The sequence below is a fragment of the Arvicola amphibius genome, chromosome 8, assembly GCF_903992535.2.
Source record: "Arvicola amphibius chromosome 8, mArvAmp1.2, whole genome shotgun sequence".
NCBI lineage: Eukaryota > Metazoa > Chordata > Mammalia > Rodentia > Cricetidae > Arvicola > Arvicola amphibius.
Window position 1 is genome coordinate 93671995 of NC_052054.1, and position 26393 is coordinate 93698387.

Below are 26393 nucleotides of genomic sequence, written 5' to 3' on the forward strand. Positions count from 1 at the left end.
ACTGGGGAGATGTGAAGCTCAGAGGAGATCTCCTACCCTAAAAGAATACATCTATAATCAAGACTCCAAACACTGTTTCTTCAAAGGATCAATATTTTTATACAGCCTTGAGAGCAGTTTGTGCACCAGAACATTATTGAAATCAATGAATAATAGCTATCCTACCCAAAATTTAACCAATTAATGTATTTTTTATTCACTCAGGAGGACAACCAACATTAATTTCATATATTGTCTGCATTTCCATTTTTATATCAGCGAATAGCTAAATTGTCTTCCTTACAAATAAATGAAAGTAGAAAAGACTTACCAGAACTGTAAGAAGACAGAAGTAGAAACAAATTCAATTTAACTATAGACATTCAGTTTGTAGATTTGGGTATACCATACCCCGAGCTTCCTAAAAAAGCAAAATCAAAGTATTAACACTCAGAAGGAATACAAACATCACTAAATTAATCTAGTCATTCAGAAAAATAAATGAAATTGTTAAATGGCAAGATATACACTTGAGTTATTGTTGCTAGGAGTTTTGCTCTGAATTGCAACATTGTATCCAATTTGAAACACTTGCTGGAGGGAGAAAGGGGAGGCAACTGAGCCTCAGGAACTAAATAAAAGGTCATCTGTCAGGGAGAATAGGAACTTGAGAAATTATAGAAGATCTCTCCCCAGCAGTGAAAAATAAAAGGAGTAGACATTCCAGGAGGTAGAGATTCTGACCAACAAAATGACAAAAAAGAAAGGTACTGTAAAATGTATACAGAGTCAGGGGTGTATGTTAGGGGTAGTCAACATGTTGGGAGGGGCTATGTATTAATACAGCCATATTTGAGGCTATGTTTGAGTTATCCATATTCTTATTTATTTATTTATTTATTTATTTATTTTTTAAGATTTGGTGCCTGTCCCAGAACTAGCTCTACTTTGGTAAAACCAATTGGTTTTTTTTTTTTCATTGGTGTTACTAACAAAATTATGTGTTAGTGGTTTGTAAGAAACTTGTTAGTAGCACCAATAATAAGACAACTTGTTTACCAAATTAGACAATAAAGTTATAGTTACTTCAGCCAGCTGTGGGCTCCTATTCTTGGACAAGTAGTTGTGTAACTTTTGTTTTATCCCCACAAAATTTCTGTTACAAAAGAGCTGCAAAGGATGTGAAGACAAATTACAGAACCAAAAAGGTATTTTAAAAGTCATAACACTGGTGGGTGGAGAATATGGTCAAAATAATTTCATGTGTGTATGAAATGTTCAAAGAATTAATAAAAATAACTATAAAGAAATGTATCCAGAATGTATAAAGGCTTGAAAACCCTAATTAAAATGTTAAAGAATCCAATTAAAAATAAAAACTGGACAAGATGAGATATATATGCGGGTGTTAATGAGTTCAAGAAAGAATATCCCACATTGTTAACAATCAGACCCATGAAAATCAAAACTGCAGGGAAATACTATTTCACACCCACAAAGTTGACAACTAGTAAAAACAAAATATCAGCTACTGATGAGGACACAGTGAAATAAGAACTTTCACAGCTTGGAGAAATGGAAACTTTCTCACTCTACTTTTTTTCATTTGTTTGTTTTGGAGACTGCTTAGGTGTTTGGTTTTTGTGGTTGTTTTGTTTTGCTTTCTATACATCTTTACAGCAGTTCCGGCTTCCTCCATTCCTCCCATTCTCCATCAACACCTCTATATTCCCCCAGGTCCACTCCCTCTCCTTTCTCTTGAAAAATTGCATGCCTTCCAGTAATGTCCAGAGATCATGGCATAACAAGATGGAATAAGACAAGTCACAAACCCTCTACCAGGTTTGTAGAAGGAGCGGCAGGGCTGCATCCTGCCACCCGGCTAGCTTTACCCAAAATAACTACACGGAAACTGTATTCTTTTAAACACTGCCTGGCCCATTTGTTTCAGCCTCTTATTATCTAATTCTCACATCTTGCTTTAACCCATATTTAGTAATCCGTGTAGCACCACAAGGTGGTCGCTTACCAGGAGAGATCTTAACCTGCATCCATCTCGGAGAGGAGAGGCATGGCGACTCACTATGGCGACTGCATGAAGTGTCTCCCTTCTCTTTCCCAGAATTCTGTTCTGTCTACTCCACCTACCTAATTTTCTGATCTATTGGGCCAAGCAGTTTCCTTTTTAATTAACCAATAAAAGCCCTCCATCACAAGTTTGGGTGAGAGAACCCAGTAGGAGAAAGGATCCCAAGAGAAGATAAAAATATCCCACTCCCACTGTTAGGTGTCCCACAGAAGCACTAAGCTAAATGTCATAACATATATGCTAAGGACCTAGCAAAGGGCCATGAGGGCTTCTGGATGGTCAGCAGTCTCTGTGAGCTCCTTTTAGTCCTACTAGTTGAAGTCTGTGGACCATGTTCTTCTGATGTCCTACATCCCTCTCACTTTTACATATTTCTTTCTCCCACTTTTCCACCGGGTTCCCTGAGCTTCAAGGTGAGAGACTCCATCAAGGTCTCCAGATTGGGCTGTCCCTCTGCCTCAGTTTGACTGTGGGTCTCTACATCTGCTCTTACAAATTGCCTGTGGTTGCCCTTTGATAATGATTGGAATAGGAACTGATCTGTGAGCATAGCAGAATATTGTTAGGCAACATTGACCTTTATTTCTCTCTCCAGTTGTATTTGGTTCTATGCTAGGTCTCTGGATCACACAGCCAGTGTGTGGGTCCTGCTGCTCCAAGAAGTATTAGGGGTGGGCCTCTTCTCCTGGCATGGGTTTTAGGATAAACCAGTCATTTGTTGGACACTCCCTCAATCTCTAGGCCACCCTTACCCCAGCTCTTTTCATAGGCAAAACACACTGTAGGTCGAAGGTTATGTGACTGGGTTGGTTTCCCAATCCCTGCACTTGAGGACTTGCCTGGTCACTGGAGATTCAGTGCAGGCTACGTATTCCCTATTTGAAGGAGTCTTAGTTGGGGTACATCCTTGTAGATACTAGGAAGATCAGACATCCCCCTTGAACCTTCCTTGTTATGTAAAATTTCTTTGTGGAATGTAACATAGTTATCCTTAATTTTACAGCTCATATCTACTTCTAGATAAATTCCATGTTTGTCTTTCAGGATCTGCGTTTCTTTACTCGGGATATTTTTTCCACTTCCATCCAATTGTCTGTAAATTTCATTATGTCATTTTTTGACAGCTGAGTAATAATCTGCTATTTAATTATACCACATTATCTTTATCCATTCTTCATTTGAGGGACACCTAGATTGTTTCCAGGTTCTGAATAGTATGAATAAAGCCCCTATGAACATGTTTGAGCAACTATCTTTGGTGTCATTTGTATATATGCCTAAGAGTGGTAAAACCAGGTCTTGAGAGAAACCAATTCCCAGTTTTCTCAGGGACTACCATATTGATTTTCATAGTGGCTGTGTGGATTTGCACTTCCACCAGCAATGAAGGAGAGTTTCTACTGCTCCATATCCTCACCAGTATGTATTGTCACTTGTGTTATTGATCTTAGCCATTCTTACAGGTATAAGATGGAATCTCAAAGTATTTTTGATTTGCATTCCCCTGATGACAAAGAATGTTGAACATTTCTTTTCTTTGAGTGTTTTTAAGTTATTTTGGAGTCCTCTATTGATAATGCTCTGTTTAGATCTGTATCCCATTTGTAATCAGTTATTTGTTTTCTTGCTATCTACTTTCATGAGTTATTTATAAATTTTTGAAATTAACCCTCTATCAGATCTGGAATTTGTAAAAAATCTTTTTTCATTATGTATGCTATCATTTTAACTTATTGATGGTGTCCTTTCCCTTCCAGAAGCTTTTCAGTTTCATGAGGTCCTATTTATTAACTGTTGATATTAGTACCGTGCTATTCGTGTTCTGTTCAGGAAGTTGTTTACGGTCCAAATGCATTCAAGGCTATTCTCAATTTCTAGTCTATCAGCTTTAGTATATCTAGTTTTATGTTGAGGTCTTTGGTCCACTGGAGCTTGAGTATTGTGCAAGCTGATAAATATTGATAGCCATCAAACAAGTAAATGAAGAGAAACTCAAGGCAATCCCACAATAAAACAGGAACAAGAAAGTCTGCTCTCTCCATCTCTATTCAAGATAGTACTTTGTAGTTCAGGATAGAACAGTAAGGCAACTGAGTGAGATCAAGGGAATACAAATTGGAAACCAAGAAGTCAAAGCAGTGCTATTTCAAGGTATCATAATGCACATAAGTGAGCTCCAAACTTCTACCAAGGCACTCCTACAGCTTACAAACACCTTCAGTGAAGAAGTGACCTGGTACAAGATTAACTCAGAAAAACAACTGTCCTATATACAAATGAAAAATGAATTGATACGGAAATTAGAAAATTAATACCCTTCACAATATCCACATATTATTTAAAATATTTTTGGTTAACTCTAGCCAAGCAAGCAAAAGACATGCATAATAAAAACCTCAAATCTTTGAAGAAAGAAATTGAAGAAGATATCAAAAAATGGAAAGATTTCCCATCTCATGGACTGGTAGGAATACCATAGTAAATATGAACATTTTACCAAAATTAATCTACATATTCAACACAACTGCCATCAAAATTCAAATACAATTTTTCTACAGACCTTGAAAGGATAAAACTAAACTTAATATGAGAAACAAAATTACAGGATAGCTAAAACAATCCTGAACTATAAAAGACCTTTCTGAGGTGTCACTATCCCCAATTTAAAGCTGTATGACAGAGTTATAGTAATAAAAACTGCATGGTATTTGCATAAATAAAAACGGGTTGATCAATGGAATCAAACTGATGATTCGCACATAATTCCACAAACCTCTGAACAACTGATTTTTGTTAAAAAGCCACAAATACACAATGGAAAATAGCATCTTTAACAAATGGTACTGATCTAACTGGATATCTGCTTGTAGAAGAATTCAAATGGGAACCAAATTTCTCCTTTCCCTTCCATCTTTTAAGATGTTCCATATACCCCCCCCCCACTCCACACTCTTTCAAATCCATGGGCTCTTTTTTCATCATTGTTGCTGCATGCATGTATGCATTTGTATACTTATATAATTTTTCAAATATGACCTATTAAGTCCATATAATGTTGCTTGTATGTATATTTTCAAGATTGACCATTTGGCACTGGACAAATTAGTGTTCTCTTCCCTAGGGAAGACTACCTCTTCCAAGGCAGCTTTACTAATGTCTGCAAAGTTCTTTGTATAGGTTCGAGGCCTCCAGGGCTTTCTTCTTGACCAGTTTGACAGACTGGTTGATGTCCTCCTTGTACCGCCCATGCTTGGGCAGTCATGTTAGTGAGACTTTACTTTTGACAATGGAAAATTTTACAACTTTAAAAATATTCTCAGAGTTATTTGAATAATTTACCTAATAATTACAATATCTCTGACTACTCATTGGCATATACCCAGTGGTGATAATAGCACAATAATAATGATAATTTTTAAAATGTGGTCTGAATCTTAATTGTGCTTTCTCTGGCACATATAATGATTGCATGGTACCAAGGCAGCAGTGTTCTGAGGTGGAAATTTTTAGAAGTGACTCAAACAAAATAGCTCTGATCTCATCTTTCTTGCTTCATAATTTAGTAGATTATTGCCCATAGTAAATGCTTAAGAGGTTGGACCTAGTTGAAGTGAAGTGAATTGGTCTCTAGAGGAGCACTTTCAAGGCTGTAATTGTCCCAATAACTTTTTATTCCCCTCCATTTCTTCTGTCATCCTTCTACAATACATCTTTCCTTCTTCTTTACTTTCTCTTTCCTCCCTTCTCCTTCTCTCTCCTTCCCACACTTTTGCCTTCTCTCTCTTGGATTTTGAGTAAGAAACTGTTTATGCCTTGATTGATTGCTCATTTTAGGCCAGAGAACAAATAAATCACATGTCAATGCCATGAAAAGAAACTTCTGAAACTATGAGGTGACCTGAATCTTGCCTCTCCTAGGCTGATTTCCCCAAGCTCTCTGCCAAAAGGATAAAAAGCTGACTCAGATGTTCCCACATGGAATTGTACATCACATTATTATCAAATCCACAACATAAAAAAGTCAAAAATAACCTAAATATATATTCATAAGCAAATATATAATGATATAATAAATGATAAATCCATAATTGATTATCCATAAAACTGAAGTACTGATATACTTTGTGATATGGTTAAATCTTGAAAACATGCTAAGTGAAAATCCATTTATATATTTAGTAGTTTATAATTAAATTTATTTAATATATCCAAATGAAAGTCAATATATAGACAGCAAAAATTAGTTTGATGTTTTCTAATGCTACAGTAGAGGAAGCAAGATGGAAAATAAGTAAAAATTGATATAGGATTCCTTGATATAAAGTTATAATCTATCAAACTTAATTGCTAAAAATGGGACTACTAATATAGTAAAAATCATTGTTATATTAAGTTTACATATATAAGCTGAATGCTATACAAATTTACAGATCATGGTAGCTGTGAAAAACATTAACAAACTATAAAAAACACGCCATGATAGAGTAGAAGAATGAGAAAGACCCAGGGAAAGGTCAGCAATTGAGAGTGTTGGATCTCTGGTAGGATTGAGGGTTTATATTATTTTATTCTTTTATTAGTAGTGTTTCCTTTTAGTTTTTCAAGACCGTGTTCTCTTTGAGGACTTGACTTTCTTGAAACTTGCTTTGTGAACTAGGCTGGCCTTAAAATCACAGAGATCTGCCTGCCTCTGCATCCTGAGTGCTGGGATTTAAAAAGTATGCCACCACTGTCCAGCTTTATATATTACTTTTAAAGACTACTTACTTAATTGTGTGTGTGTGTGTGTGTGTGTGTTTTATGAGTTCCTATGGGTGCCTAAGAAGGTCAGAAAAACATACCAGGTTTCCTAGAGCTTGAGTTACAAGAAATTATGAACTACAGACACGGAAACTAGAAAACAACTTATAAATAGTTGAGAGACCTGTGAGTTCTCTAAACCAAAGAACCAACTTCTCGTATTTTATTTTATATTTATCTTATACAGCATAATTAATATTATTAGCATAATGTAGCTATTATAATATATTACAATTATATATCAATATAATATTATTAAAATATATTTATTCAGATATAATATATATTTATATATATTTATAAGGTATCATAGGTACAGGCTAAATATCAAATAACTAAAAATCAATAAATTGTGATGAAATAAATATTCTTAATTTAATTCTTTTCATACCAATATCTTCAACTTGATTTCCTTTTACAGGAAATTACTTCAAATGTGGTGTGTGTTTGTCTTTTGTTTGTAATATCCTTCATAATTTATTTATTATATGAGTCCAAAGTTGGCTAATGAAAGCAATGTTTTCTATAATCAGAATTAAGCTATTATTGATTTTTAAAAGACGTTTTATTTAAGTGATATATTTAATGCATTTTAAACAATTTAAGCTGGAAAACCTTCTTCCCTAAGATTGTCATATAACTATTTATAACAATTAAACAAAGTTCTAAATTCAAGTGAATTTCAAAAATATTCCTTTCGCTGTAAAGTCTATTCATTGTCACTACTTGGGACCAAAAACATGAGCTAAAGCTGCAAGTCAAATCTTATCCACATCTGCTATCCAGTCCTGATTAAAAGCAGGTGCTACTACATAGTATATTTAATAATAGATTATAACACAGGTCCTTCTGCCTCAGGATTTTGATAAAATTAGGAGAAACAAATCAAAAATGGAGGGGTAAGGGGGTTAACACTGATTCCCCAGTGTGGTGGTTTGAAAGAAATTAACCCAGAAGGGAGTGGCACTATTAGGATGTGTGGCCTTGTTGAAGTAGTTGTGGATGTTTTGGAGGAAGTGTGTCACTGTGGGGCTGCCTTTGAAGTCTCATATAAGCTCAAACCATGCCTAGTGTCTCAGAACACTTCTCATTGCCTGTCAATGAGTCAAGATGTACAAACTCTCAGCTCCTTCTCTAATATCAGGTCTGCCTGCATGTTGCCTTGCTTCCCACCATGATGATAATGGGCTAAACCTCTCAAGTGTAAGTGAATTTACACAATTAAAAGATTTTCTTTATAAGAGATGCTGTGGTCGTGATATCTCTTCACAGCAATAGAAACCCTAAGACACCCAGTGTAACCTAATCAGCTTCAAGAAAACAAGTGACTCCCTTTGGAGAATGAGTTAAAAGCAAGGCTCGGGGGCATTTGCACATATTCTTTAGGATTCATCAAGAGCAGCCTTTAGCAAGAAAAACGTGCCTATCACATCTTGGGTACAGAGAATAGTATATTTGGATACTGATGTTCATAGGGAGTTTTAGGAGTATAGTTTGCACCCTCTGAATTTGCTAATTCCTTGGTGCATGCAACTTGTAATGAAGCACTCAGCATCCCTTCTTTAGAGTGGAATAGGCAATTATTCTAGCTGGAAACTCTGCCCTTGCAAATTGAGTTTGGCAACAATTCACATTGACTGTCATTATTATGTCTCTCAAAACAAGTTAGCTATCCTCATTTCAGAAGGGAATGTCATAATGCTCAAATTTTACTGTAACACAGTCTATATTCTTACCAAACTGATCTAAATAAATCCAGTATTTCAGTCACAGAATATTCATATGGATCCTTATGAGCTATATTCTTACCTTGCAATGAACTCCTGGAACGAATTTCTCATTCTCCATTTACTTCTATTTGAAGACAGCTATAGTCAATCAAAGAAAATGTTAAACTTCCTGATGCTCAGACCCTTAGAAACAGAGGCAGAAATACTTTGTTTTGTGCCTCTCACAGAGGTCAAAGGCCATTGTCTCATCCTGTTTACCTGAACTAAATGGAGTGTGGTTAGTATTTCCCCCTTTGGTTTTGAATCATCACAGATAGTTCCCAGGTCTTTCTATACATTTCAAAGTGCAGTCTAGTCTTCTGGCCCCTCCCTGTCCCCTGCTCCTCACCCCCCTAAAAATCCACTGTTTCACTTTCTAGCTATCTTGCTCTCCTGCTGTCTCACCATGCTCTCCCCTGCTCTGACTACCCTGCTATTCTCACTCCTCTTGCCATCTTCACTCCTCTCTTTTCCTCTTGTGATTCCCTAGCTCTGACCATGTCCATTCCTACCTTTTCTCTCTGTGCTGGTCTCATCTTTGGGTGTTTTCTCTTATCAAACTAAAATCTTTCCCCTAAAGGAATGGCCAGTTCAACAGTTTCTTTACTGTGCCCCTCATTTATATTAATAATTGAACTTCCCAAGGAATTTTAATAATTGCTAGACCTCACGTGTATTTTAGATTTATTACTTGGGACTTTCAAAGATAATTCCCTAGTATCTTTTAAAAATATTTCAAGTGGGCCAATTCCTGGGGCCAAACCTAATGACGATGTCTTGAATACAACCACAGGCACACGGATGGCGAAGTAGCAGAAGTAGCACAACCAACATCTATGCGTTGTTCTCTAACTCTACATACTCACCATAGTGAGCACATGCACGCACACTCACACACACACACACACACACACACACACACACTTGAACAAAACAAATAAGTAAAATGTAAGAAATAAAAATAATATATCACAATGGTTCAACCATATATATAGACAATACTTAGAAAATCACTGTCTTGGAAGTTATCTTTTTCTTCTGCTACTTTTTCTGACTAATATGCCTGCCATAATCAAAAGTCTTCCATTCACTCTGTCTGAAGATTTTGCCTTTCTCTATGTTTAATTAATTCAATATTTGCAGTACTACTCCCTTTCAGATCCCTCCTTTATAATATTTAATGATGCCATTACCCTTTGTCTTCAGTGTCTATAAGTTATTTCCATAATTTTATCTAGATCCATTTCCTTACAAATTAGTTTGATATATTTACCCAATATTACCAAACTGATCTCTTTAAACAATTACTCTAGGCATAGATTATAGTGTGGAGTATGCTTGCTAGTACGCTGGCAGGCATGGCTACAATTGCCATTGACTGTGAACATTATCTGCTTGGTCACATAACAAGACTGTCTCCAAAAGGAAGAAAAGTTTAAAAACTAAATTATTACTCAATCTGTCCCACTACCATTTTAGGTTTCAGGCTTACATATTACATATTTTAATGAAATATGTAAATTAAAGGAAATCCTGAAATGTTCCTTTCTATACTCAGTCTCAGTATTTCAGTCTTACAGAGATCACCTGGGGTGTGATCCATGTCCTTATTACCTGTAACTTGTTCCTCGAGTATACTCTGAATTATCGTATGCCTCTGTTTCTGACTTTGTGTAAACAACGTTTTTTAACCACAGGCCTACATCTGAAAGTCTATTAAGTTTTGAAAGCTACTTTTAAATCTCTACCTAAAATAATCAAGACAAGAATTTTTGATTGACATATCCTTTCCAACATGTTTAAAGATAGAAGGCTTACAGAAAAAAAATCTTTGTAATTCTGTTCATTATTGACCCTAAATTTTTCACATTTTTTTCTTTAAAACTTTATGATAGTTTCTCAAAAGTCATTATCAAAAACAAGTGGCCAATATTTATTAGTTGGTGTTTGTGTGTGTGTGTGTGTGTGTGTGTGATCTCTTCTAAGTACGTCCATTGCACTTATTGTCTTAAAATTTTTTATCCAGTAAAGAGCGTATCTCATAAAGTTTTAAACCTGTAAACCTACTATCGCAGGTGATTTTGGTTAGCTCCTTTCAAGTTTGAATTAGCACTGGAGACATGAAAGGTTTCAAATAACCAGCTCCGAGAGTCCCAAGAGAAGATAAATCTTAGAATTTTGCAACCTAAAAAGAGAGGGTTAAAAAAGTTATTTTGGAGGCCAGGGAGATGACTCAGCAATAAAATGTTTCCTGTGTAGGTATGAGGACCTAAATTCAGATGCCTAGCACCCAGATTAGAGCACAGCATAAAAGGGCAGATCCCAAGGACTTGCTAACACGTTAGCAAGGTGAGATTTTGTAAGAGACCCTGTCTCAAAAAATTAGTTTGAGAACCAATTGAAGAGCACATTCTAATATCAACCACTGAAGCCTTTACAAGCATGCAAACATACACACAGACACACAGGCACACAAGGAACACTACACACACATAAACATATACATACATTTCTTCGTAAACTCCAATCAAAACACAAAATTCATGCTTTACAGCTACACTGTCATACAGTGTTTTAATTTCTTAGCAAGTAGTTCCAGTTAGCTTAGTTTTCTTTAATGTTTGCATTAGATTTGCTTTTGCACTGGGATTTGTAAATACATATTTTTCTAGACTCTGACCATAAAGAATTTTTTAACATATTTATCATGTAGGGTTCTGGAGACATCCTGCATTCCCTCTCTGGTGGAACAGCTTGAATCCAGTTGTTCTGAAGTGTTTTCTTCCTATGTTATCCTATTGAGATGGTTCCACAAGACACTTATATATCGCCAAGTAAAGTTGGCAACTGTTTGAGTAGATTTACACTTTCATAATATATCAATAAATTCCATGCAAAATTTACAATTTGCCACAGTATATTAATTTTTAATATAATTATTACTCTAAATTATGCATTTTAGGTCAAATATTCAATTTAATAAAATATAACATATTTATACTTGACAAATACACCTACAAACTTTCAAAGCAAGAGTTTTTAAGTTTTTCTTTCCATCTAATCTTGAACAAGGCAACCTCTTTATACGCACATTCCTTCTGTCTTCAAATAAAGATGCTGTGTCAGAGGTGTAGGGCAGTGGGAAAGCACTTACTAGGCATGTAGACATGGAAAAAGGCTCTATGTCCTATCGCGAGGACACAGACACACTCATGTGCTCAAGCACACAAACACACAAGTATAAACACAGATACACAGACACACAGTACATGTTTATATCTGACAGTGTGCTGTTTTCAGTACAATCTGCTTTTGAGTGTGTAGAACCCGGGGATTAGATAAAAATGTGAATTACAGAAATCAATATGCAAAATATAGACCCTTGTATGGGGAATAGTGGGACACTGGTAGTTGGTACATATACTTTGTATGTGAAGCAATTAATAACAGAACACTAAGTAATGAGCAGGCATGAATTTTCTGAGGAGGGTTCTCCTTATTTGCTTTCTGATGCTGTTACAAACAACATGGCCAAAATCTGTTTGGGAAGGAAAGGGGTTTCTTTGGCTAACAGATTTCACCAAATAAAGCTAAGGAGGGAGCTAAAGCATAGAGCAGGGAGTACTGCTCACCAGCTGGCCACAAGACTCAACCTTCTTTTATTTCCCACACTCCTCTGCCCATGAGTGTTACCACCCACAGTGAGTTTATCCCTCCTATACCATATAGCAATGAAGAGCTTTTCCATTGCCTTTTGTATTTGTTTTGTCACGTTTGGTTGCTGTCCCTCGGAGGCCTGCTCTTTTCTAAACAGAAACGGAGGGTGAGTGGCCACACGGGAGAGAGTAGACGGGGACACATGGGAGGAGTGGTGGGAAACTGTGGTCAGCATATATTGTATGAGAGAAGAATCTATTTTCAGTAACAGGTAATAAAACAAAGAATATGTCTCATGGACTGGTCCAAGAACAAACATAGTCAACACAGTGCTCAGGTTCCCTCTTCCCATGTGTGTCAAGTTGATAACCAAAACTGGCTATCAAAATGAGATTCTAGCATACCCTCGTTAAGGTGGTATCTGAAGTTGGTCATTAAATTGTTTAAGGTCATGGCCTAGAAACAGGGAAATAACACAGCATGAAAGGAAGGATACACCTTCACAAAACAGATAAAAGAAGCAATCTATGACCTTAGAGTAAGAAAATTAGTTTCAATTGTCAGAGAATTTGCCTATATTAGATGAGACTAGAACTAGGAAGGCAGGATAGATTCATATTTTTAAAGATTCTGCAACCTTAACAATAAAGAAGTTACATATGTTTAAGCAGATGATTTAATGGCTTTAATATTGGGAATAATGAAGCAAATTTGTCATTTGAACAATTGTAGTAATAAGGAATATTAAAATAACAATACAAAAGAAAAAAGGGAATAAGGGAACCTTAGGAGTTTAGCAATTATGATCCATATGTGAACATGAATTGGTGCTTGACAGGATTTAAAATTCCAATACATACAAAGCTCTGGTCATGTTTGGAAGAAAGTTTCTTGATGTTCTTTATTTAGGTGGGAAAATATACCCTAAATGCATATGGCAGCCGGGCGATGGTGGCGCATGCCTTTAATCCCAGCACTCAGGAGGCAGAGGCAGGCGGATCTCTGTGAGTTCGAGACCAGCCTGGTCTACAAGAGCTAGTTCCGGGACAGGCTCCAAAGCCACAGAGAAACCCTGTCTCGAAAAACCAAAAAACAAAAAAAAAAAATGCATATGGCAATGGTTCATTGGCCAAGTCTCTCAAAAGGGGAAAGCATTCATTTTTCTCGGCTTCCTGAGCAAGAAAAAGTTTGACAAGGTACTTCACGTTCCTGCTTTCAGGATATCCCTAGCTAATGGACTGTATCCTCAAACAGTGGGCCGAAGCAAGTCTTTTCTTCCTCATGTAGCTATTCTCAAGCATTTTGTCACAGCAACTAGAAAAGTCAATGAAACAACCAAGACCCTTGGATCAAGAGTTGGATAGTGAGAAAACTGACACCTATATTTTAATAGACTTTTCAGAGTAACATTTTAATATTTTAATAGACTCTTCAGAGTAACATTTTAGCTATAGCATCAGTTTTATTAAATCCCATCAAAAAAACTGGACAGTGATGGTACATGCCTTTAATACCAGTACTTGGGAAGCAGAGAGAGCACATTAATCCTCTGGGAAGACTTTTGACATGCTGGTGTGATGGACATGATTTCGAATCTGAGATTATGCCTCTGACATCTTATAAATTCACATCATGAATTTATACCTGTAATTTAATCAGAAGTTTTAGACAAAACTGTGAAAATACAAAACCAAACAATAGAAAGAGCCTGTGTACTTATAGATAATGAGAATATCAAACATGTCTTTTAGCATCAACATTAATTTTATTTATTCTCTTAAAAAACTAAAGCCAACAATTATATAAGTCAAATAGCAAATTAGAAGCATCTAAATAAATTATAATATAAAAATATACAAAAAAATCATAAGAAAAGCTTAAAAGAAAACTGTAAGAGGTAATTATGTGGCCTAAAACTATATGAAGAAGGTATCAGTGAAACTATATTTCTTTTGTTTATTATTATTATTATTACTACTACTACTATTTTATGCAATGTTTCTTTAGGAAGCCCTGGAGGTCCTAGAACTAACTTTGTAGACCAGGCTAGCCATGAACTCAAAGATTCTACTAAAACAGTTCTAGGATTAAAGCTGTGCATCACCACTGCCTGGCTTCGAGTATCTGTGTCAACAAACATAAATCACAAGATAATCAGAGAAATTTAAATGCTGTGGATTTGTTATTAAGGAAAATACTCTTAACTATGTTATATATTATTAAATGATTGCCATATTTTACAATATGATACAAATAGAAATACACAATTAATCTCATTGTCAATTTACAAATTGATTTAACATATTTCCTGATGCAGGTGATTAACAGTTTCTTGGCATAGTAAATTGAACACTTTCTCCTTCTGTTTTTATGTATTTATGCAATTTTTAGCAATAGTGTTTTGTATTTCTGATATAGACAAAGAAGTGTGTAAATGATAGAAGTTAATAAAAGAAATGAATCCCAGTTATATTTACATAATAAATCATCAGCAGAACCTTTCTAACAATATGAATGTGTATATGCAGAATAGAGATTTACTAACCCTGTTGGCAAATATGTAACAAAATTTTAAATAAGTATTTGTAAAAGTTTTACTTATATGCTTATTATATCAAGGCTGACCACTTCATATTAGATAAAAGTTTCATTATATAGATGGAGTGGGTTGTATTTATGTATTTGGCACAGAGAGAGAGAGAGAGAGAGAGAGAGAGAGAGAGAGAGAGAGAGAGAGAGAGAGAGAGAGAAAGAGAGAGAGTATGTTGTGTAAAAGTAAAATTAATTTAAAAGGAGACCATGATTTGAGAAAGATCAAGAGTAGTGTAGAGGGGAGGAATTGCAGGGGTGGAGGGAGGAAGGAAAATGAAAAATTATGTAATTATAGTTGTTAATATAACTTAAATGATGTCATTATATTTGTTTAAAAAACTTAAATTTTTTTTCTAAGCTATTCTATTTAAAAATAAAGATGTGAGAGTCGATGTTGGGTGAAAACCTGCTAAATTAAAGAAATTGAGAAGCAACCAGATGACCTTCCTTTCCATGAGGAGACCCAGCAAGAGAGTATCTCTCCATCTTTTTGTATCCAAAAAGGCCAGCAAATCTCCAAGTCCCTCTATATTCCTTCCTATGTGTCTCTATATCCTTTTTCCCAGGCTTTCCTTACAGTGTATGGCTAATTCTTGCCAACTAGTCACTGGATCTGTACCCTGGTGCAAGGTTAATATTTTTAATACAGTCTCAGAGCTTTATGGTGAAATTGAATATCTCACAAAAAAAAAATAAAATCTGTTATCTTAAAATGTTATGAAAATAATGTTAAGAATCACTAAAACTGAAATAAGAAAATTGTCAGCTGTCTATAAAATATACAGTGCCTGTATTATTTACAAAATCTTATGTATCATTTTTTAATTAAAGATTTCCACCTCCTCGCTGCCTCCCATTTCCACCCCAACTCCACTCCCCCTCCCTCTCCAGTCCGAAGAACAGTAAGGGTTCTCTGCCCTGTGGGAAGTCTACCGTCCTCCCCCCTCCATCCAGGTCTAGGAAGGTGAGCATCCAAACAGGCTAGGCCCCTCCAAAGCCAGTATGTGCAGTAGGGTCAAAACCCAGTGCCATTGTCCTTGGCTTCTCAGCAGTCCCCATTGTCCGCCATGTTCAGGGAGTCCGGTTTTATCCCATGCTTTTTCAGTCCCAGTGGAGCTGGCCTTGGTGAGCTCCCATTAGATCAGCCCCACCATCTCAGTGGGTGGGTGCTCTCCTCATGGTCCTGACTTCTTTGCTCATGTTCTCCCTCCTTCTGCTCCTCATTTGGACCCAGAAACACTTCTTCTTTAACTTCCTGTTTAACTAGAGAAAATTTCAAATTTTTTCTGCCAATTGTTCTTCCCTCCAGTCTCTCTCAGATAGCTTCCATTTAACCCCTACCATGCCCTCTCTCAGTTTTCTGGAAAGACTATATTTTGTGCTTCAGGAGCTTCAAAGATAGTGGTCACTTGCCCAAAAGAGGAAATTGTGGGAGCATGTAGTGTAGAATCACGTGTAAACCTGTGTCACACACTGTTTTGTCCAAAATGTTTAATTATAGGATAACAAGGAGACCCGTAAATGGACTAGACAGACATTAACACAAATATTTATAAGGAGAAGGTAACTTAAATGATAAAATATTTATACAATGAAGTTCTAGTCTAGCTATAAGTATATGGGTTGACATGGTAGTATGTCCAATTTACACTACCAAGAGAATATGTCGAATGAAAAGAGCTCCTACCTATATTTTAGTTGTCATGTCTTTGCTAGATAACAAAACAAAAGCACCATAAGAGACATGCTCTTATGTGTTTTTAAGTAAAGAATACTATAAGAAAAATGAATTACACAAGTTAAATTATAAGTGACAAATTAGTAGATGGGAGAAGTGCTATTAAATATAAACAATTCAATTTAGTTATAAACCCCAATATTTATAATTCTTTGCATTTATGCTCTGCCTCTACTATGGTGATATCTTTTTTGAACAAAGAAAACCTGCCTGGCTATTAGGGGGCAGAGGTAACCACCAGAAAACTATAGAGATCTGGAGGTCTGTACAGAAAGACAGGAAGTAATATGGCTAGGCAGAGAAAGGAAGTGATAAGGTGGGAACTCAGTCTCTGTTCTGGTGAGAAGTTGGGAGATAATATGGCTGTGGTTATGCTCTTCCATCTCTCTAATCTCTCAGCATTTTCTCCTACATTTGACACTGGGCGTTTATTATTAAGACCAACTAGAACTTGTACTATACTCTACCAAAAGATTTGATTAGCTACATGTTTTTTCAATTTAATTAACTGCTGATAATCTTCAAAATATAGAGTAACATTGCATCACACAAATGCATTTATGTCTTCATTTAAGTGAAGACATGTATGCTAAAAATGGCAAATGTTTCTTATAATCTTTACATACATGAAATTGTCTTTATATCATATTTTATTTTGAGAATGAATAATCATTTCATCTAAACCTGTGAATATTTAACTCAAAGATGAAATAATAATGTGACTAAATCAATTCTAGTGTATTCAGTGCAGGGATCCTGGAATATTTAGAATGGCTACAAGCAAGTATGTTGATAAGTCTTTTTCTACAAAATGCAAAAACATTTTTTTCATAGAAACATTCAAGCAAGACACAACACTATTGGGCCTACTTGGTTTCATATTTTGTGGTTGAAACAGTCAGTAACTATCACCACTTTTAAAAAAAAAAAGTGGCCATAATGAATTCTGAAGCTGGGAATAAAGTGACAAATTCTTCAGCACAATGAGATACATCCCCCGTCATAGCCCTTGGTGCTTTACAGTTTTAAGAGCTAATTAGAAGCAGGTTCCAATACACATTTCTTTTCTTTGCCTTAAAAATGAGAACAGAGTCAGCTTTTTGAGCTCAAGCCAGATGCTGATTTTATAACCTTAGCTGTGGAGGCTAACTACGAACAGCTCAGGATCTGAGACTTTGAAAGTTATTTTTAGGACAAATCACTTAATGAGCAGGTACAAACTTAAGCATAAATGAACAGCAGGGCAGGGGCAGCCAAATGTCAGGGAGGGACTCAGATGGTAGGACAAAATGTAATTATTCAATCCAGTTATGGACACTGGTGAATGGAGATGAACCTTTGCCAACTGCTGCCCAGTCAAAAGGTTTAATATTTTTTATGCATAGAAAAAGAAAATACACAAAAACCAAAACCATACAGTACATGTCAAAATTACTTTCTCTTATCTTTCAAGCAAACACAAACTCAGTTTTCTCTTCAAGCTAAAGCTTCTTTCACTCAATACTGTTATCTCTAATATTTATATCATATATTTAATGAATAACATGTATTGATTTTGTAAAGTTTATTTAAAATAACAAGAATTCATTTTTTAGTATTTTATTGAACATTCATAAACATTGTTAGTGTCATAATTTACTCCACTGCTATTATCACACTAGCAACTTCAGGCCTTACATCCACCAAAATTTAGTAGTGATTTTCAGAAAAAAAAGTATAAATCATCTAGCTTCTATTGTGAAAATTTCAACAAACTGTTAAGATCTAAGAAACAGATAGATCTGGGAACATATAGCAGCATTATTTGTAATAGCCAGAACTGATGTGGGATTTCTCTCTGTATCCTGTGATTACCATTAATGAATAAAGAACTGCTCTGAGCCTATAGCAGAACAGGGTGAGGCAGAGCAGAACTAGGTGAGGAGGACCAGACTGAATGTTGGGAGAAAGAAGGGCAGAGTTAGAGAGAAGCCACTAGAGACAGACGCTGGGAACTCTACCTTGTAAGCCACAGCCATGTAGCGATATACAGATGAATAGAAATGGTTGAATTAATATAAAATTTAGCCAATAAGAAGCTAGAGCTAATGGGTCAAGCACTGGTTTAATTAGTACAGTTTTTGTGTGATTATTTCAGGTCTATGCTAGCCGGGCGACCAGGAACCAACAAGTAGCCCTCCTGTTAACACAGAACTAGGAAACAACTTAGATGCCCCTTAACTCAGTAATGGATAAAGAAAATGTGATACATTTATACAGTGGAGTAATACTCCGTGGGGTGGGGGATAAAACAGTGACATCATGAAATTTTTAGGCAAATGGATGGAACTAGGAAAAAATCATCCTGAGTGAGGTAACAAAACTGAGAAAAACTAACACAGTATGTACTCACTCATAAATGGATGTTAGGCATAAAGCAAAGAATAACAAGGCTGCAAGCCACAACCCCAGAGAAGCTAGGTAAAAAGAAGAACACTGAGAGGGACAGGCATGGGTAAACTGGGAGGGGAGGCAGAAAGGAGAGGATGGAGGATGGTAACATGAGAGGTTGAGATGGCCCAGTAGAGGGAGAGATGGAGAGGGAGAGGAATGACAGAGATACCTTGATAGAGGCATCCATTACGGAGTTAGGGAGAAATGCAGTGCTAAGGAAATTTCCAGGAATCCAGGAATCCACCATGATGTCCCCAGCTAAGACTCCAAGCAGTAGTGGAGGGGGTACCTGGACAGACCTTTGGCTATAAGCAGATCTGTGACTACCCTAAATATCATAGAGTCTATATCTGGTCACTGATGGAAACAGAAGCAGAGATCCACAGCCAAGCACTGGACTGAGCTCCTGGAGCTTAATTGAAGAGAGGAGGAAAGATAATATGAGCAAGGGGGTCAAGATCATCATGGAGAAAAACAGAGACAGCTGACCTGAGCTAATAGGAGCTCGTGTATTCTGTACTGACAACTGGTGGGACTCATGGGACTAAATAAGGCACTCTTAAATGTGGGTGACAATTGAGCATCTTGATCTGTTTAGGGGAACTTTGGCAGTGGGTCTGAACTGACTTTTTGGAGCCAAATCTCTATGGTGGAATGCCTGGCTTATTTTTGATTCAGGGGAGAGGGACTTAGTCCAGCTTCAACTTGGTATGTAAGACTTACTTTGTTGACTCCAGAAGGGAGGTTTTAACCCCTCAAGGAGTAGATGGTAGAAGGGATGGTAGAGGATGGGTGGGAGAAAAGGAGGGAGGGGAAACTGGAATTGGTTTGTAAAATGAAAAAAAAACGAATAAAAAAGGAAAATATTTTATAGAAAAGATTTTGTTATGTAAAAATTTATAAAGAGTGGTTATATCTTAGTTCTAACTTAATTTATTATAACCCATAAGGTTAAAATTCTGTTGCATTCAAATAAAACTGGAGTCTTGAAAAAAATAGTTATGTTAGAGACTGAGACTGGTTTGCAACTTGATTTGGTTTTTAATGCAGAGTGCAAGAAAAAGGGAGGCAAAATTAGTGATTTGCCTGAGTTTATCTTATAAATTTAAGGATCTTGTGGAGAAAACATGATAACAACCCAAGGCTTTTCCTCAAAATATTTTTCTTGAAAGTCATCTCTATTACTAAAAACTTTTCTGAAATATTCTTCTTCACACACTCCACCTTCATGTCAACAATGAGACTTACTGGTCCCAAATACTTTTGTTGTGTTTCAAGTAACTACTAGTACTTCTAATAGCAAATGATGTTCAGTGAAAATGGATTTCTTTATTTTATTTTTTAAAGCAATCTATTTTTTTTATTTTACATACCAATCCCAGTTCTCCCTCCCTCCTTTTCTTCAGCTCCCCCCACATTCCCCTACCCTCACTATCTACTTCTCAGAGAGGGTGAATTCTTCTATGGTAAGTCAACAAAGTCTGGCCCATCACATTGAGGCCCACCCCCTGAATCTAGGCTGAGCAAGGTATCCTCAATAGGAAATGGGTTCCAGAAAGCCAGGTCATGAACTAGGGATAAATACTTATCTCACTGCCAGTAGACACACAAACTGTCTAAGCCACACAACTGTCACCCACATTCAGAGGGCCTAGTTCAGTCCTATGCAGGTTCCGCAGCTGTCATTTCAGAGTCAGTGAGTTCCCACTAGCTGAGGTCAGCTGTTTCTGTGGGTTTCCCCATTACGGCCTTGACCACTTTGCTCATATTATCGTTCCTCCCTATCTTAGACTGGACTCCAGGAACTCAGCCAAGTGCTTAGCTGTGGATCTCTGCATCTGCTTCTGTTAAATTCCTGGATGAAGGGTCTATGATGACAGTTAAGGTAGTCATCAATCTGATTGCAAAGGAAGGGCAGTTCAGGCTCACTCCTCATTATTGCTTAGATTCTTAGCTGAGGCAATCCTTGTGGATTCCTGAGAATTTTCCTAGTGCCAGGTTTCTCACTAATCTCATAATGGCTCCCTCTATCAAGATATCTCTTTCCTTGCTCTCCCTCTCTTTTATAGCCATTTCGAGTGGCAGTAGTAAAATAGATTTTATGCTTCCTTAAAGAAAATAATAAAATTATACCTGAATGCTTTTCTATACTCTAGATTATTCTTCATGGCTAAGATATAACAAAGAGTAGATGAGTAATCAACCAAAGATTATCTCTGCCACCTGCTCTCTCATGAGTTAGGTTGTGATCATAATGGCACTTAGTTATTGCCCATCCATTCTAACAATGAGGTATAGCCTAGCAACCAATAGGACTGGGTCTGCACAATAAACCTAGTCTTCTAGTCTTAATATAATTCTTGTGAATTACTTAGGATTTGCAGATGAAACCTAGCTTATAATTAGACCAAGGTAAATGCTAGTTCTTCCTACTAAAATTCTCACATTCTAAGATGGAGTTACTGTTAGGAGCAAACCCAAATAAACAGCTTGCTGGTGCTTTCAGTGAAAGAAAATGATGGGGTTTAATTCTAGCACATTTTTTTTATTCTGATTGGTTGATGACAACTAAACTTTCCAACCCAATGCCTTTGCAAATGTAAGTGTGATGATTATGATGCTGATGTTGGTCGTGAGCTGGTAACTTTCGAAGCCCACAGAAGTGAATTCATTCATGGACTAAAGATCAGAGAGCTCAGGGCTATTCATGCTCTTTCAAGGGTTTTGACAAGAGGTTTGACTTAAAGTGTGGATACTAACCAGACCTATGTGTGTTTACTTTAATTCTTTTTGTGGAGCCCACAGAAGTGGATCCATTCCACCTTGACTAAAGGTCCAAGAGTTTAGATGTAGTTTTTTCTTTCAAATTTACTGACAGAAGACTTGACTTAAGGTGGGGCTGCTGACCTAGGTGTAGTTACTTGGTGTTGTGGGTATGAAGATGGTAATTACTTTTTTCCTTGTTTGTATTATGGTAAAGGATTCTTGCTTTCTATATCCCCTTTGGTTTCGAGTATTTAAAGATCATGAGAAATAAACAATGGTGCATTCAGTATTCACTGGGTTGTCCTTCCGACTCTATTCTGTGTCTGTCTTTTCTTTTGTATCTCTTTTTCTTCTCCCTAACATTTTTAATCCACATGCTTCTATCCTGGAACATTTGAACCCATTGAGGCTAGACCCTGACAATGTCCCCCAATGTGGGGCTCACAACAGTAAGTGAATCAAACAAATATCATTCTCTTCAGCAATATTTGAATCTACACAACACAGTTATTTTAACATATTTAACATAAGTTATTTTTAACTTCCAGTGGGCTATCAAATGAAATGGTAGATGATCTAGTAATTTCACCCCACTATGACATAGACCTTTGTCATCTCAAGTCATCAAACAGCATCATAATTTAGATTTAGGATAAACAATAAAATGAGGCAAATATTAGAATGATTTAAAGTCAGATCTTCTCTCTACATAGCCAGGGTCTACATCCAGCTGGCTGCTTCTTTTTCAGCAACATGCTACCAGCATCCTTTTATTGTTACCAAGTCTGCTAACAAACTTGCTATCTGAATCATTGGTATAACTATTATATACATAGTCTTTATGTACACTATGCGACTATGTGAAACCGTGTCAATAGTTTGACCAATAATCAGTGGAGGAGAGGACATGAGTTAGTTTGTGACACATTGTTATAGGTAGGTTGGAGACATAATGGAGTCTCTTTTAGAGACAGTGATCAAATACGTTTCCTAATTTCACATAAATATTGCAAAAAGAAACACACACACACACACACACACACACACACACACACACACACTAACCTATGTAGACCAAGTAATAAACAATGAAGAAAGTCATACCGTGTTCTAGAAAATGTAAAATAAATCCGTGATAATTTGAGTTTTTACTTAATAATTTGTATGTTGAAAAAAAATTTTAAAAAGAGAAAAAAAATATTATCTGTATGATTTGTCACAGGCTGACAAACACAATAACAATATCTTCTAGAAAAAAAACTGGTTATCTAGCAGAAATGGCAGGACATTAGGGAATGGATATGCAATTTGCTGTTAGACTATTTTTCTATTTTGAATGTGAATCTGAGTTTAATTCTCAACACCGCAAAACAAAACACACAAAAAAAGCCCTTTATATAAATGATGGGAAATCGGGAGTCAGTGAGTGCAGGAAGTTCAGGAGCTGAAAGATACAAATGCCTCAGTAGTGAACTTTTAAACTGAGAATGACTTTTTAAAAAGAATGTTCCTTAGAGTTTAAGACATGGAGAAAGGATGAAATCTAAAGAATGCTTCTCACATCTTACTAAAATTGAAAAATAATTTGGTTAAATTTGGATCACAGACTACATTAAATTTAGAAAACGGAACTACTTTGTATGGCATGACATTTCATCCAGCCATGTGCTGTCTCCGCAGAAACCAGAGATGCCCATACCTCAGTGGACCCTGTGGGCATTTCAGCAAACAACTTGGTCAGCAGAGTAATGATCTGTTTACGGCAAGAAGGAAGTCTGAATCATTATGACTCAGAAGCCAAATGTTGGTTCAAACTTTTAGAATCAGACACTTTGCAGTCTATTTATGCATATTCAAGTATGGTACAATCTGGAAAAAAGTTTGCTGGTGTACCACAATCCTGTGTGCACAGTAAAACTTAAGGCATAATGATATTGATACTCTTCAAAGCACTTGTCAACTCCTTTTGAAGATAAGTTCTATAAATATATTGTATGGGTTATCTTAAGGGCTTGGGGGAGGATGTAGTTTGGGATCAGTCACACAGCTAACACGCAAGTCTACTAACCGTCTCTGGTTCGTCTCGTTTGGGACAGGTGTGACTTGGCTATTACCCACTTCCATTCCCAAACTTCTGGGTGAAAAATGGCTTGTGTTTAACAACACTTGTGTTTAACATCTTGGTTTTCCTAGTGCTGATCTGTGGTCTCAAAACCTCTGTATCCCCAACAGATTCCTCTTCTTCTGTTTTGGGTCTGGGTCTCTTTCTCTACACTAGGCTAGCCTGGAAACCACAGCAGTATTTCTTTCTCAGCTCCCGGTTCTGGAATTATAAACATGAGTCACAATCCACATCTTGCAATTAATTTATGAGAGAGAAGGAGTCAAGAACTAAAGGAAGTAGAGTTGCATGAAAACTGTAGGTAGGACATTAGTTTAACACTAAACTAAAGGAGTGGCTGTTGCATCTTGAGCCTTCTTGGGATTAAATGGATCACCTCATCATAAGAAGCTTTCTAATTCTCTCAGTGAATACTTCTGTCAAAGAACCATCGGTTTACTGAAATTTATGATCCCTAAAGCATAATGTTCCCATGGCACAATGGTAAGAGCTATGCTGGGCAATGCTGAAAACGACTTATCACAGGAGCAGCATCTCTCGAGGACAGTGTTAGATGCTATTAAAGGACAGAAGGAAAGGAGCACTGGGAGGATTTGTGGGCCACAAAATGACAGGATTATTAAACAAAGGGTAAATCAAGCAAAGTCCTCATTTATTTCGATCATCAGGATAAGGAACCTTTAAAACATGTTTTAAATTGGCATCAGACTAGGTAATTTCCAAATGAGGCTGTTAAAGAAATCTGCAGCTTTGTCTCTGTATGCTGTCATAGAAGGGGTTTTATGGTTTTCTTACTTTTTTTTTTTTTTTTTTTTTTTTTTTTTTTTTTTTTTTTTTTTTTTTTTTTTTTTTGGTTTTTTCGAGACAGGGTTTCTCTGTGGCTTTGGAGCCTGTCCTGGAACTAGCTCTTGTAGACCAGGCTGGTCTCGAACTCACAGAGATCCGCCTGCCTCTGCCTCCCGACTGCTGGGATTAAAGGCATGCGCCACCACCGCCCGGCGGTTTTCTTACTTTTTTCATGGCCCTGAGTTAAAAAGATATATTCTAGACCTGCATCTGTCAGTCATCACACTAGGTCTCTAAACTGGTGTGGACTTTGATATTCTATCTGTTAGGAATGATGTTGACTATTCATGAAAAACAGTCTCTTCTCTCTCTCTCTCTCTCTCTCTCTCTCTCTCTCTCTCTCTCTCTCTCTTTATCTCTCTCTCCCCCTCTCTCCCTTCTTCCCTTCCTTCTTCTCTCTGTCTCTCTCTGTATGTGTTCGTGAAGAGCAGATCATGGTATAATTAGTGATTTTTGCCAAATAATTTTTATCTAAATCTATATATGTGGTTGCACTGCTTTCTCTGGAATACTGTATTAGCTAGGTATTATGAATAGTCTCTAGAAGATGTAACTGAAACTGTAGGCAATTAATTGCTAATGTGAAATCTTCCTGAGTTCTTTGAACAATGTTTATAAAGATTTTTTATCTTTTAATATGAGTCTAGAAATGAATGAAGTAAGTGTAAACTCTATAATCATGTAACAAACACATTGAATGTATCTGAATTTTTTATGGTTAAACCATGAATATTTAGAAAGTGTTTGTTACTACAACATCTGTTTCTTTTTATTTATTAAAAATTTCTACCTCCTCCCCTCCTCCCATTTCCCTCCCACTCCCCTCACTCCCTCTCCCCCTCTCTCTCCAGTTTTAAGTGCAGTCAGGGTTTCCTGCCCTGTGGGAAGTCCAAGGTCCTCCCCACTCCATCCAGGTCTAGGAAGGTGAGCATCCAAACAGGCAAGTCTCCCACAAGGCCATTCCATGCAGTAGAGTCAAAACTCAGTGCCATCGCCCTTGGCTTCTCAGTCAGCCCTCATTGTCAGCCACATTCAGAGAGTCCAGTTTGATCACATGCTCCATCAGTCCCAGTCCAGCTGGCCTTGGTGTGTTCCCATTAGATCAGTCCCACTGTCTCAGTGGGCAGACGCACCCCTCATGGTCCTGACTTCCTTGCTCATGTTCTCCCTTCTTCAGCTCCTCCTTTGGACGTTGGGAGCTCAGTCCAGTGCTCCAATGTGGGTCTCTGTCTATCTCCATCCATCGCCGGATGAAGGTTCTGATCCATGTGTTTTGCTGCCCTGAGGAATTAAAAACTGACAAGTAAAGATGGAAAGAAGAATGTGAAGTTTTTAATCAACTCATAAATAATAGTTCTATACAGTATTTAAGATAGAATTTTTTCTCTGAAAACAGATTCATAAACTATTCAAAGACTGTCACGATGATCTTTGTTCCTTAGCACCGTTGTTTTTGATGACTAATCTGGACCCATAATCAGATTCTGTTTTTTGTTTTTTTTTTTTTTTTAAGCCTATCCCTTTCAAACGCCATGTCAAAGAAGACAGAAGAGGCTGTGTCCAATCCAGGGATGTTGCACTAGCATCCTCTGTTATTGAATT